This window comes from Pinus tabuliformis, chromosome 3_1 (assembly GCF_031772625.1).
Source record: "Pinus tabuliformis cultivar Carrire ecotype Pingquan chromosome 3_1, CPIR1, whole genome shotgun sequence".
NCBI classification, from domain to species: Eukaryota; Viridiplantae; Streptophyta; class Pinopsida; order Pinales; family Pinaceae; genus Pinus; species Pinus tabuliformis.
Window position 1 is genome coordinate 780,603,497 of NC_142301.1, and position 16,375 is coordinate 780,619,871.

Genomic DNA, 16,375 nt, shown 5'->3' on the forward strand with positions numbered 1-16,375 from the left:
ATATGGCAGTAGGCCTCCTGGTAGACACAATTCATAGATATGACACAGTGAGATATGGAAGGATGTAGGACACTTCGGATAGGAGGGGTAATGAATACAAGTACTATTCTAGTTTTGGTTTTGATAGACATCATGATCGTCATCGCTATCATCCTTACAGTAGGAATGATAGGGGATACTTGGCGGATGAATTCAAGAAAGAGAAACCACCTAGTTTTGATGGAGATATGAAGAAGCTGGAAGATGCAGAGGCTTGGATACTTGGGATGAACAAATTCTTTGAGTTACATGATTACACAAATAACATCAAGGATAGAGTAGTGATCTTCAGCTTGAAAGGTAAGGCAAACATTTGGTGGGAAGATGTTAAGAGGGTCTGAGACATCAGGATAGATTCCTTTAATTGGTAAGAGTTCAAGAGGCTTTTCAAGAAGTACTTGTCAAAAAGGTACTACGATGGTAAGGCTAAAGAGTTATATGAGCTAAATATTGGATCAATGACAGATGAAGAGTACATGACCAAGTTTTTCGAGCTATTGAGGTATGCACCAAATCTTACTTATGAGAAGGCTAGAGTTCAGATATTTTTTAGAGGCTCTCCATTAGCATTTAGAGATCGAATTGAGTATGATGAGCCTCGGTCACTTGAGGAAGTTATTAGTAAATTGAAGCATTAATATGAACAATCAAAGCTTAAGAATGAATCTCAGCATCGATGGAAAGGAAGGGACAAAGGTAAATGTAAATGGAAGCCTAAGAGGACAAGGCCTTTGCATGCAAATGAGAAAGATAATGTGGCACCACAAAAGAGATTTAATGCAGCTAGATACAGACATAGGTCACATCAACAACAACAAAAACATAGAGGTGAGGCCACTTGTCAGTTGGAGTGTTGTACATGCAGTAAGGAGCACCTTAAGAGAGATTGTCCACAAAATCAAGGTGGAAAGCCTTGGATATACAATGCACAAGAGGCATAGGCTATTGGGGATGTTGGTGAGATCATTCCACGTATCTATGCAACAATGGACAACAAGCAGGGAGAACAACAGGAATATATAATTGAGGTGGACAGTAAGCTTTTTGATCAAGTTATTTCTATTTTTATTGACCCTGGATCTAATTATAGCTTTGTTAGTCCTGACTTGGTGGATAAGTGTGGTTTGAGTAAGGAATTTCATGCAAACTCTTGCTTAGTAAAGTTGGCTACAAGTACAAAGAAGTGAGTTCACCATTGGGTATGAGCTTGTGCATTTGACTTGAGTGGTATGCATACCACAACACATTTGAATGTATTACCGTCGGGTTCATACAGTATGTTGTTGGGCACGGACTGGTTGTATCTTCATAGAACCAAGTTAGACTGCTATGACAAATCTATTGAGTGTGTTGATGAAAATGGAGAACCAAGAGTCTTACAAGGTAAGAAGAAAGCCACATCAGTTAGGATGGTGACATCTATGCAAGAAAAGCATAGTGGAAGGAAAGGGTGTGTGTTATTCGATGTGTGCATTTCTAGTGATAATGGTAAGGAGGTTGAGGATTCAGATGTGTTGAGAAGGTATCCAACTTTACGACAGTTTCATGATTTATTTCCTGAAGACATTACATAATTTCCACCTCCTAGGGAAGTAGACTTTTCTATTGCGTTAGTGCTACGGGCATCTCCAGCATCAAAAGCACCTTACAGGATGAGCACACCTAAATTAGTTGAGTTAAAGCTACAGTTAAAGGAAATGTTAGACAAGGGATACAATAGGCCAAGTGTATCACCTTGGGGTGCACCGGTCTTGTTTGCGAAGAAGAAAGATGGTACTCTCAGATTGTGCATTGACTACAGGAAGTTTAACAAAATGACTATCAAGAAAAGGTACCCTTTTCCAAGGATTGATGACTTGTTCGATCAGCTAAAGGGAACAACAATGTTCTCGAAGATTGACTTGAGATCCAGATACAATCAAGGATGCATAAAAAGAAGATGACATTTACAAGACTGCGTTCTAGACCAGGTATGGGCATTATGAGTTTGTTTTGTTCCATTTGGCTTAACTAATGCTCCAGCTACATTCATGTGCTTAATGAATAGTGTGTTGCATCCATATTTGGATAAGTTTGTTATTGTGTTCATTGATGATATACTGGTATATTATAAAATGAGGAAGATCATGGTGAGCATTTAGTAGCATATAGACTTTGTATATTTTCATACATAGAAAATTTATGGATGTACATCATGGACATTATTTTAGTTTATGGGTGCTTATTATTTCAGCTTATGGATGTTCATGTGATATTTTTAATTTGTATATATTTTCATATGGATAGTTTATTGATACATGTATTCACTATTTTAGTTTATGGATCTGTATTAATATTGTTTATGGATGCTCATTAATTCCTTTTTTTTAAAGCTTGGCAGGACTACATCTTCAACATGTCCAATATATCACCCCGATCAGGGCAGGGAATTGAACCAGTGACTTCACATCATAGAGTGTCTTAACAGAGCACCCAATCACCGTCTATCCAAGACCATGTGGATGATGCTCATTAATTTGTGAAGTTTATGGATATGTTAAAAATATTTCACTAATTTAATAATTTTTCTATACACTATAACTCTTATAAGTAAATTATATGTTCAATTTGGATTTCTAGCTTCATAGACTAAGAAACTAAGTACAATCTTAAGTTATGATGCAAGTCATTTTGATACTTAAAATGAACAAAAATTTATCATGTATCAATGTAATATTGAAGATGGAAATAATTCCAATCATGATTCATATTGGCTTGTAGAAAGTGTCTTTTAGTGCAATCAAGATGTACATTATTACAATTCAATTTTAAAAATAAATTATTTGAATTATAAATTTATTCATATATATATATATATATATATATATATATATATATATATATATATATATATATATATATATATATATATATATATATATAGCAATTTGTGACCCACCCATATACCATTGTATGGACAACCTTTTTAAGTATTTTAATCAATTTCTTATCTCAAAGTTCAATTAAAAAACACAAATAGGATTGAAATAAGTTTTATTCAATTTTAATATTAAAAGATGTCATGTAAACAACAAATAGGTTTTATTCAACATTATTTATTTTGAGATTATCTACAAGAGCTTAGTCATAACATGATATAAGTCAATCATATTGAAATTTAATATATATGTCAAAAAACAATATATGGCAACATTTCTATAATTTTATATAATGTTATCAACTTTCCTAAATTTACAAGTAGTTATCCAAGTATCTCAATCAATTTGTTATTATGAAAATAAGTTCTATTCAATTTTTAAAAACTCAAATATGATTGAAATAATTTATATATTCAATTTTAAAATATGTGGAGATGTAAAAGTTACAAATACAAGTTTTATTTGATTTTATTTTGTTTGAGGTTATCTACAAAAGTTTAGTCATAATGCACATCATCTATAACTTTTTTTTTTGCTTACATTGAAATAAATGCATAATGTTAAACTAATTACCTTGAAATTAATGGAAGTCATATCTCTGATTACAACATTTATCAGAAATCAACATCTTCACTGAAATCAATGCATCTAATGCAAGCAATCAAATAGGATGAGAAATCAACATCTACACTAAAATCAATGCATCTAATGCAAGCAATCAAATAGGATTAGAAATCAACATCTACACTAAAATCAATGCATCTAATGCAAACAATCAAATAGGACTAGAAATCAACATCTACACTAAAATCAATGCATTTAATGCTGCAAGAAATCAAATAGGATTAGAAATTAACATATACACTGAAATCAATGCATCTAGTGCTAGAAATCAAATAGGATTAGGAATCAACATCTACACTAAAATCAATGCATCTAACACAAGCTCATTCAAAAAAGATTATAAATTAACATATTTAATTAAATGAATGCATCTAATGCAAGAAATCAAATAGAGTTAGAAATCAACAACTACACTTAAATCAATGCATCAAATTTGCAAGAAATCAAATAAGATTATAAATCAACATCTGTACACTGAAATCGATGCATATAGTGTAAGAAATTTTCTTCCCTTTCTCTTCCCCCTCCATTTATATTGATACCTCCCTCCATCTCTCCTTCCTTGTATCTCTATCTCACCCCCCAGAAATGCACGCTCTCTCTCTTCATATCTATCTATATCTCCCTCCCTCCCTCTATCTCTCTCCTCTTCCCTCTCTACCCCTACCATCTATATCTCTATTTCCTTCCATCTCTCCTTCTTCATCTCTCTATATTACCACACAAATATACACATTGTTTCTCCATATCTATCTATATCTCCCTCCCTCTCCTTATCCCTCTCCCTTTGTCTCCCCTTCTATCTCTCTTTTCTCCTACTCTCTCTCTCTCTCTCTCTATGTATTTATTCTTTCCTCCCTCTCTCCCCCCCCCCTCTATATCTCCCTCCCTCCCTCTATCTCTCTCTTCTTCCCTCTCTACCCCTACCATCTATATCTCTATTTCCTTCAATCTCTCCTTCTTCATCTCTCTATATTACCACACAAATATACACATTCTTTCTCCATATCTATCTAGATCTCCCTCCCTCTCCTTATCCCTCTCCCTTTGTCTCCCCTTCTATCTCTCTTTTCTCCTACTCTCTCTCTCTCTCTCTCTCTCTCTCTCTCTCTCTCTCTCTCTATGTATTTATTCTTACCTCCCTCTCCCCCCCCCCCCCTTCAAAATCCATATCTCTCTCTCCCTCCCTCTCAAGTCTTCTCTCTCTTCCTTTCTCTCCCACCTCCCTCTATCTCTCCCCACATCACTCACTCACTCTCTCTCTATCTCTAGCTTCGTCAGGTAACTTTGTTGACTATCTCCCTCCCTCTCTCATTCTATCTCCCCCTTCTCTCCATCTTTACTTTTTTTTCTTTCTATCTCACCCCCAAACATACTCTCTCTCTCTCTCTCTCTCTCTCTCTCTCTCTCTCTCTCTCTCTCTATATATATATATATATATATATATATATATATATATATATATATATATATATATATATATATATATATATATATATGTCTTGAACTTCTTCCTTCCCTATATTTTCCTCCAACTCCATCTCTCAAGCTCCCTCTCTTTCTCGAAGACCCTGTCCTCCTCTCCCAATCTCCATATTTGCACCCCCCCTCTCTCTCTATTACCCTTCTCTCCCACTGCCTCTCATGCTAATTTCAAAAAAAATAAAATACTTTGACAATTAAAATATTATGTTTAATTTTATTTTTTTAATGTCGTACAATAATTTAATTTTTTATATAATACATATTTAAAATGAAAGATTTCAAATGTGTGTTGTACATTTGCCTGGAGGGAAAATGATCATTTTCCATGAAAATATAAACCTAAAATTTCCAAAATATTAATGTTTTAGCTGCCTCCATCAAAGATACATATAGTGCTTCATGTCTTCCAATTGAAATTGTTTAGGTTTTATTTCTTTAAAGGTAGCTTTAGGTTATGATTACTTCAGGATTTTACAAATATTAAATACTTTATTATGTTAGATTTATAAAAAAGTTTGGTTAAATAAAATTAACAAATTTGAGTCAGCTTGTATGACTCTTTTTGTGTTCATGACTCTTTTGTTGACTCCTATGGCATATATCAACCACATTTATTAATGTGGTTGTGCTAGTATATATTGTAATATAAGAAATTTTATATTATATTAAACTTAATAATATATTATATTAATCCAAAATTAATAAATTTAATATTAACATCAAAATATATTAATATTAATTTTTTTGTATTAATATCATTTCATTATTTAATTTAATAATAATAATAATAATATTTTAATATTAATATTAAATTTAATGAGGTTTTTACATGGCATGATAACAAAAATTCTAATAAGATTTGGAATTTTAAAATGAGGTAAAAGTTTAATTTTAAATCATTCAAAAACAATTATAGATGCTAGATCGAGCTATGTAGCTCAATCAAACTATAGCACTCGATCGAGCCCCTGTTAACCATGTATATGGCTCGATTGGGGGTTTAAGAAACCCTCAATCGAGTTATTTTAATTTGAATTTATGCACTTGATCGAGTGCTTTAAGGGATCAATCAAGCCTCTCAAGTCCTGAAATCCACAATTTCAACACCCCTTCAACCAAATTTTCTGCAACTTCATTTTGTACCCTAGTGGATTTAGGGCTGAATTTGTTCTTAGGTGGAGGAGTTGATCATGTTGGATTCATGAAGGAATCCTCTATCCAATGTAATATGAGCTTGACATTTTCAAATTCTGTTGATATTTTTCATCTAATTTCTTTTAAACACAATGCTTGAAATTTTTTTGAACTGTTTTAAAGTGGTTGAATAAAAAATCAATATCATAGAATATACACAACAAAAAATTTCAAAAAATACCACTATCTTCTTTTATGAGTCCTCTTCAAAAGGGTACTTTTGGTTTTGAAATTTATTTAAATAGTTCAAAAAAAACTTATGTGAACACATGCCTACAAAATGCAATTGAAATATTACTTCGCCAACTTCGAAAAATAGTAAAAAATATATTTTTGCATAAAAAAAGAAAATTAAAATAATAATAATAATAATAATATGAAAAACTTAGCTCTCTCCATGTAAATAATGCTTATATATATCAAAAATTACACATTTTAGACTAATTGATGCTACGTGAACACACATACCTCTTAAGGTGTGTGAAAATTTGCAAGGACAAGCATTTTATTTAATAGAAAATTGACATATTATATGACACTAAATATTTTTGTAAAAATTATCATTAGGACAACAACATAAATCTCCATAATTTGTCTTTTTACTCCGAATCAAAATTAACAATGCTTATATGAATTTTGAGGGCTTAAATTCAATGAAAGAGGAAAAAATTAAAATTCAATCGCCACATTTGGCCCAAAAGTGTAAGCCATCTTCATGCTTTCACCCACGACTCCACACACATCAAGGGGAACCACGTCTAGTTCTACTTCATCAATAAAATCAGCACTAATAGAAAATCTAATTTTGTATTGTTTTGTTACTTTAAGATTTGCATCCTTATTTACCCATCCCAGTGCATATGGGATTAGATGATCATCAACTTCCAACCCCAACTTCTTGATAAGCTTTGGTGCAATGAGATGCTCCTCTGATCCTGAGTCAAATAGAGAAATAGTCTCGGTCTTCTTGACTTGCATCTTTATATGGAAGATCTTAGTCATTTTATTTATCTTCCTATTATTGAAGCCTACTTAGATTCACCTCCTTTTGTATGGATGTATAGATGATATTCTCATCTACATCCAAGATTCTTTCAACTTGGTTTCTTGAATCATTGGCCGTGAAATTTTTCTTATTATTTTATTTCTTTTTGTTCTTTGGGTTAAAATCTAGATGCAACCCCCAACACTTATCCTTTGTATGGTCATCAATGTTGCAGTGGTTGCAATGGTTGTTGGGATATTTGCACTAGTTTGTTGTGGTTTTTGTATGTTTATATTTTCCCCTTTTTTGCTTCTTCTTCCCATCCTTAGAAGCATCATGTTTCTCCTTCTACTACAATCCACTTGATTTTTTTTTCTTCAGGCCTATGTTCTCCAAGTATTGTGCCTATACACAAGTCTCATTCATTGATTCGGGCTTGAACAACATCACTTGATCCTGAATATGGAGGTGTAGACCCCCCCTCCACTAATTTAGGAGTACATATGGGTTCTTTGGGGAGATACCCAACATTGTGTCCATCTTCCTAAATTCTATGGTGTACTCTTGTACGCTTTGCCCCAACTTTTTCCTGAAGTAGTGCCACTGGATCCAATAGTCCTCTATTTACCCAATATGGTAAAATTGTGACTTAATGAGGGTTTTTAAGTCCACCTACTTAGACAGTGGAGGATCTCCCTCTAACCTTAGTGTCTCTATGTGGCTTTCCCACCAATTCAAGGCATGGCCCTCTAATTTCAATCATGCAAATGAATTTTTTGTTCTTTCGCAAGGTGATGGACATTGAAATACACTTTCAGTTGCTACAACTAGTGATATGTATTTAGAGCATCGATGTCACTATGGTATGGATTTATATTGACCTTCACTTCCATTTTGAATAGGGATTGTGATTAATTCAATACACTCAAACAACGTTGATCATTTTCCGGTTCTCCCTTTCACTGGTTCTTCGTTTCTTCCCAATCTCCTGGACCCCTTCCATTTTTCCTCTACATTAGAACCCCCATATTCTCCAAATATCCCAAGATTATTGATCAAGGCCACCATGAGGAGATGTACATAATTTATATTAGCAACTTGTTATTATATCCATGAAAACCTCTCCTCTACATGATCATGAGGGTTATCCACATATTTGCCAGCCATGATAAGGGTTTTACGACTTTTGGTCCAACTGATCTAGATCCCTACAAATTTGCACAATACACCCAAAGAAACCTGCACTGATACCAATATGATCTGTGAATTCCATGGATATTCCATTGGATATTTTGTCACAATGGATCTGATAAGATGATACTTTAAAAAATCCAATATTTACACTATTACATTTTTATATCTCTTTAGATTTATAGATTTGTATATTATTGTTGATATCATATGCATGAAAATTAAAATGATGCAGAAAATAGAGAACGACGAACAAAGACACACACACACATTTGACACAATATATGACCTAGGAAACCCTTTCAAGAGAAAAAAAAAACTAGTTGGAAGGTGATATTGCTCCCTCTCTTTCTCTAAATCGAAATATGGTTGTGAATATAAAGAAGTATGCCTTGTGGCCAATGAGCTGCTATAGTACACAAATCCTCTCTTTGTGTTCTAACTCCTATCCCTCTTGACTATTTTTATTTAACTATGGGCAAAATTTTCTCGAATGAATGGAACCCCTTTTCCCCCTAGTGGCCCAATTATAACAGAGCCCGATAACCTACTAGTGGTTAGGTTTGACTACCTCAACTCTTAAAAAAAGTTACAATATAGACTCTTCTAGAGTCTTATACATCACAATCACATGGCTATCCATTTTTTATGAATAATGGTGGCAAATGTGTCATCCACTTGTATTATGGTGGTGAAAACAAGAATTAAGGTCAACTTCTGAGTGGCATAAATTTCACATACAGACTTCGATCGATGCAATTATTGCATTGTTGGAAAGGTCTCCATGTGTAGAATAGGAAAAAAAGGAGCATGACTAAATAAATAAAGTTTTATCTGCAAAAAATGTCGTTTGGTGCCTTAGATTGTTTTTGGAAGGTTTCAAACCTCAATTTTCCAAACTAGATCCTACTGGTAAAAATGATCCCATGATTTGATTCCTCCACCTTCTCCACTCTATAAGTATTGAGATGGATGACAAAAAATATAATGATCCAATCCGGATCCTCTCTCTCTCTCTTTCTCTCTCTCTCTCTCTCTCACAAATATAAGCACCTCATATTTATATAAAAAAACTCCTATATAGTTTAATTTTGCAAATATTTTTAAACTTCCTCATATAAAGTAAGCAACAACTTACAACTTTTGTAGCCACCAACCTACATAGGATTTCAGTTGCCTATATGAGTGCCAACTTAGCAACTTCTTAGGAACCAATCTATATGAGACTCTAATTTTCTCATCTAAGCACTAACTCAACAATTTTTAGGCACCAACCTGCTTCTTCAAGGTGCTCCATAACTTTTCCTAGTTCACACAAATTTCCTTTCTTTAGTAAGTTTGTCAGCCAACCATGCCTCCCTTAGGTTTGCACCATCAATCTTGATTGTGGCAACTTGTCTTGCTCCTATATTTTGTTCTACTCCTTGTATTTTTCTTCAATATTTCCTTAGCTTTCCTTGTTGTTCTTAACCTTATCTTCTTGGACTATTTCAACACTAATATTATCCCCTTGGTACAGATCCTCGTTCCTTAGTCTGCTCAACCATTAGTCCTAAAATTGATCTGTTTTTAGTGCTATTTTTACACCCTTCCCAAAAGCATTCTTCAAATGCATTTCTTTGGTACAGAGTGATTCTAGTATAATGCAAAAGGGGAAAAGGTTTCAATAGAGAGTGATCCCAATATAATGGGTTCATGGTTACAGACATGGGTATATGAAACATATGTAAAGAAATAGGGTTGGACATAAGGGAGCTAATGATTTGGTGCCTTTAAGAATATGAATTACACTATATAATTTGGAAAGTTGTGTGTATGATCTAGAGGAGTCAAGGTACTTGTGAGAGAATTCAAGAATGTTGATCTGAGTGACCCAGTCAACCCACAACACCATGGGTCAATATCATGGATTGATACCCATGGTAAAACAGGAACTAATCTATGAACATAGTTAAATGACTAAAGCCATTATTGATCTTCTGTGTATGTAAGGGTGATTGAATTGTCAAAGAGATTTTTAAAATTCAGTAAGAGGAAGAGGACCAAGTAAAGGGTAAGCCAATTTTAGTAGAGAGAACCTAAACAAATTCAATTGCAAACTAAAGTGTGGTGACAATACCAAATGTGCATAGATAGAGACCATATCAGATTAGATTGGAGACCTAAATAGTAGCAAAATGCAAAGTAAAGGTATATCAAAATATGAAAGCTAAAAGGAAACCATATCATAAGTGAAATGAGTAGAACTAAAGTAGATTGACTGCACTTGGAGAAGAAGATGATCAAGCAATAAATATTTAAATTCAAACTATAACATAATGAGGGGATTGGTGTCTCCTTTAGGTTAGTGCATGTAAATCAATGGATTAGTGTCTCCTTCAGGTGGGTTATTGTAAATCAGGTGATGGGTGTCACCTTCTATTTGGTGCAAGTAAATCAATGTAACAATAGGTTGGTGCCTACATTCATATATAAGGAATAATTTTTTCTATGGTTTTCTCTCATGTGGGTTTCCATGTAAATTTTGGGTCTCTTGATCTATGCATATGCAATTTGATTTATGGTGTTTCTATGTCATTTATTAGGAATAGCTAAAAGTTATTAAAGTTTGTTAAAATTGTTAAAAAATGTATAACATTGATTCAACCCCCACCCCCTTCTCAATATTATTTTGGATTCAACAAAAGCTATGCTTAACCAAGATACTTGAAGAAGTTGAAATCTACCTAGATGATGCACATGTCAAATATTATGGTATTATTTTCAAGGGAGTAGTAATCAAAGAGAAAAAAAACAGAATAGAGGATGTTATCATCTCTAAAAATAAGATGGATGAAATGGGTGTGTGAAGTGGAGGAAAGCCATCAAATGTGAAGCCATATTGACATGCTCGTTACCAAGAATGACTTCAAAGAAGAAAAGGAGATATATATATGCATTATCAATTAACAAGATGGAATTTTTATGGAATAATGCATCACAAAACAATTATTCAATAAGATATTGTCAAAAACTAATAACTACTACAAATTGGAGAAGGAACAACAACAATACATTGAATCAAAGAAAATTGTTCAATGACCATCCATCAAGGATTAAAACAAAAAATATTTGATTTTGGATGGATGGGTCGTCATCAATGAAAAGAAGAAACCAAAAATATATGGGAATATTATTATGTGATTTCATCACATGTGACACCCTTAATTGCAAATCTTTTTGGGCAAATATTTTGAAGGAGAGTACCATGACCCTAAAGGGGTAATATGTGGGATTAAATGTATATGATATGGCCCCAAGGAATGGCATAAATTAGGATAAATGTACATATAATGTGTGTTTATGTGTGTGTGTGTGTGTGTGTGTGTGTAGGGTCAATTGAATAATAAAGAGGCCACATGTGCAATATGTGAATTGGTATGTATAAAGATCATATGGTCATTATTGAAGGCATGGATTTGGATGTCAAAATGTATTTGGAGGAGGTTTTCCTATTATTTTAGGAGCTATTGTATAACATATCTCTCTTATCTATCTTGGATTTTTCTCAATGCTGATATTGATATGCATGGTGTGTAGCTCTAATTTCTTATGATATTTTAAGTATTTAAAGCATAACAATTAATTAGGGATTAATGTCAATGTTTCCACCTCACGATCTTTATTCCTCAACACCCATTTCCAATGCACAAAGCCTACTTGTCATTCCTATATCCTAATTTTAGGTCAAATACCCCAAAAAATGTTCATGTTGGTTTGATGACTTGTTCAATGCTTATTAGCTTGAGAAGCCTCAACATGATCCTAAGGTAGTTGTTTTCATTTTTTGATGATGGTTAAGGCCTCAACCCTTATTCATGGTGCATAGAACCTTATAATGGCATCCATATCCAACACAAATGCCCAAGATCCCTTAGATAGGTGTTCTTCCATATCGTTTCTATACTGATTGGTTTTAAGAAACTTTGTTTGGGGCATGACAACCCTTTCTTTCATTTCACATTGGTTAGATTATTTGAACAATTTTTGGTACTCAATATCTATTTGTGGTGCTCATATCTCTATTAGGCTAAAGATATGCTATATGGGTCCCATAAGGTGGTTCAAAGATGCCTTCATCACACTTGACCTGATAAGCTACGATTATGGATTGCAATTATTATTTCACTGACTCAACCATGGTCAAGGAATTAAGGGTTTTACTTTGTCACCTTGACCATAGTGAAGACCCCAAGACCCATCCATAATATGTAAAACATCTTAATGGTGCACATATCCAACTCCTAAGAAAAATACCCCTAATGAGGACTTATGATGTAGTTTCCATGCATTTTTCATGCCACCTAAGCTCAAGAAGGTTTAGTTAGGCCTTAAGGCTCTTTTCCTCCACTTAACCATCTTTAAGACTTAAAGGCCTATTTTAAGTGCAAAAGAGCTACTCATGGTGCCCATCTCCCACTTGAAGACTAACAAAGAACACATATAAGGGACTTGTGCCTTGGTTTGAGAACTTTTTTGATATGATCTTTGATATGAGAAGATTTGAATAATATCTCAAGGCACTTGTTTTCCTTCCTTGGTATGGGAAAGGTCCCATGGGATGTGACCCTTCCTTGGTGCACAAAATGTTCAAATGGCATCCTTATCCAACTTTAATTTAAATGACCCGCTAGAGAACACATGTGTTTTGGTTTAAAAGTGTTTTTCATGGTGATCGAGGCTAAGAAGTTGTGTGTAAGAAATAGAAGCTAAGTGTTTCCCTCCCCTAACATGGCTCTTGAGCTTGAGATGGTCCAGTTATGGATTAAGCCCTTTAATACATAGTGTGACCATATTTAAGCCTCAAGACCAATTTCCAATACACAAAACCTACTCATGGTGCTCAAATCCCACTTGAATTTTAAATAACCTTGATGATAGCCCTAAAAACCTTTCTTAATCTGGCCCTAAGACACATTATTATTTACGACACGCTTTTTGGTTTAATCATGGAACTTATATCCCCCTAGTAGTCCATCGATATTGTACATCTATCCTACGAGGTGGTTTGAGGGCCTATTAATGGAATTATATAGCTTGATATGCATTGTGGGTTGTTGGTGTTTCTCATGTTGCTTGAACCAGTAAGCTTCAATTAGGGTAGAAGGACCTTGTTTTCTTCCTTAACCTTAGTCATACCTTGATACTTATTCTTTTCATGGAACCATATCCCAAGTGAAAGTGAATGATACCCTACAAAGGCCATATGTGGTAAGTTTGTGAACTTGCCCATGATGCTTGAGTTTGAGAAGCAAAGTTTTGGGGCAAAGGCTCTTGCTTCCCTCCCATAACTATGGTCAAGAACCAAAAGCCCATATATGATGCCCAAGAAATCATAATGGCACCAATACATTCAACTTGAATTCCATAAAATTGTTATGACAGGCACGTGTCATGGTTTCAAGGTGTTTTTCATGGTGCTTAAGGTTGAGAAGATTTAATTAGGGCTTAAGGCCATTACTTCCCACGTAGTCATGTTTATGACTTGATACCCTTTTAATATGCATAAAACCTTCTCATGTGTCTATATCATACTTAAGGAGTCATGTGTTGGTTTGAGAACTCATTCATGGATTTTAAGCTCAAGAAATTTCAACAGTGTCCTAAGGGACTTGTTTTCCTTTTTTAACCATGGTTAAGGCCCCATAATCCATCTTCATTGTGGATAACCTCCTAATGACATTCACATCTAGCTTTAATATCAAAGAATCTGTAGAGACAAGCTTCTATTATCATTTATAAGTATTTCTCATAGTGATCAAACCCAAAAAGTTATATTTAGGGACTAAGTCCTAAGTATTTTCCTCCCCTAACCATGACACTTGAGCTTAAGAAAGTACATTTAAGAGTTAACCCCCTTGTTGTTCCCCACTTCTAACACCCAACCCCATAAAAACAATCCCCTTTCAACCATGTCTAGGTCTTAAAACCCTTTTTTTTTTTTTACCCACGGAACATAAACCCATTAATAATGTGTACTTTGAAAACATACACATTTTTAACTTACAAGCACTTTTTTAACATAGATTAAAATCTAAGTAAAAGAAATTACTTAGTGATGCATGGAGTGCATGTGCAAGGTCATTAAAAGCAATAACAATTGAATAAGAGTACATATAAATTCTTAAAACTTTCAACTAGCACATATTTTCAAAGTGGAAGAAAATGTTTAAAAATGAAAGTGGACGTTCATTAAAAACCACCATAATTGAAGAAAATGTTTAAAACTGAAAGTGGACGTTCATTAAAAACCACCATAATTGAAGAAAACGTTTAAAACTGAAAGTGGACGTTCATTAAAAACCACCATAATTGAATAAGAATGCATATAAATTTTATTTCTAAAGTAGTGATTTTTATAAACAATTTCATGCACTTACCTAAAAATTATTATCCTAACCAACTAAACTAAACTATGTATATGTATTTGAGACTTAATTTACCTACTAGAAATCATAGTTTATGTATTTGAGACTTAATTTACCTACTAGAAATCATAGTTTATGTATTTGAGACTTAATTTACATAGTAGAAAACATGTGTTTTACACTCTTATACATAGTTTATAATAAATAAAATAACCCATTAAAATATTTTATACACTTTACATACAAGATATTGACAATAATAATCTTATTGAATTGCTAATGTTCCATTGGATACTGGGATATTTACATCAAGAAAAGTTAAATATTTTATGCTTAATATAAAAACTTAATTGCATTAAGTGCATCCTTTACTTTATTATAAAATGTAAGTAGACGCGTTTTAAAATCTACACAGTGAAATCATTATTATAAGTCGCCCTATGAAGTTTCCTGTGAAAAAAAAAGTCCACGATGAAGCGTGGATAAGATGTAATAAATAGAATTAAAAAAAATTCAAAAGTGCCAAATATAAGTTCATACTTTCTAGGGCAAATGAAAGATATTTTGATTTGACCACACCACAAAGAGGATAAGTGGTCACTATCACTAAAAAGTAATTTGATGAAACAAAAAAGTAAGCCGTAGTATAATTAGAGTGTTTTTTGTCTTGAAAATTTGATAGGTATTTTGTAAATTTAAATTATAGTTGTCAAATTTTAAGGTTGTGGGTGTCTAAAAGTTTTTGATGGCGTTGAATTTATTTCTATTATCAAAAATATGATTGAAATACTATTACTGCAAGATTTATTTAAAAAATTGTCCAAATTCGTATCACTTTTGATCTGCAATTCCTCTGCCTAAATAGACACTTAAGTAAAGAGTTGTCTTTAATGACACTTTACACTTTTTAGACTTTCTGGTGACCGACGAAAAATTGAAGTAAAATTTTAATTTGTATTATTTAAACTAATTTTTTCTAAGACATTTAGATTATTCAAAATTACCCATCAAACTAAATCTCAAATAATGTTATTCTGAAGAAAACAAAATCAGGCTTTTTACCAGGGCCACGTAGCTGAACAATTCTAAATTCTCACGAGCGAATAGCTACAGGGCAAAAGATATACATAGTCCACTAAAAGTGTATGTGGCCACTTTGAATAAAAAATAGTGTTACAGTGAGAAAAAAAAAGCAGGACTCTTGTACCATAGCCACGTAGCGGCGCAACAATTCTAAATAAGTCACGAGCGAATAGCTACAGGGCAAAATATCTCCCAGTAACAGAGAACTTCTCAGTGTCAGCTCTATAATTTAATAGACTCAGTGGAAAATAGACACGCTTTCCATAAATGATAAGCGACTGTTGTATAAAATAATCGAAACGGCTTACTGAAGCGCGAACGGATACGTTGTCTCTGCAAATAGACTCGAATTTTCAAACCGCCACAATGATCATCTCTTTAGAAAAAAGCGCAGAACCTGAAACAATATCTCCACGCGGCAGGCTGCCGACATAGTCTCCGCGTGGAGC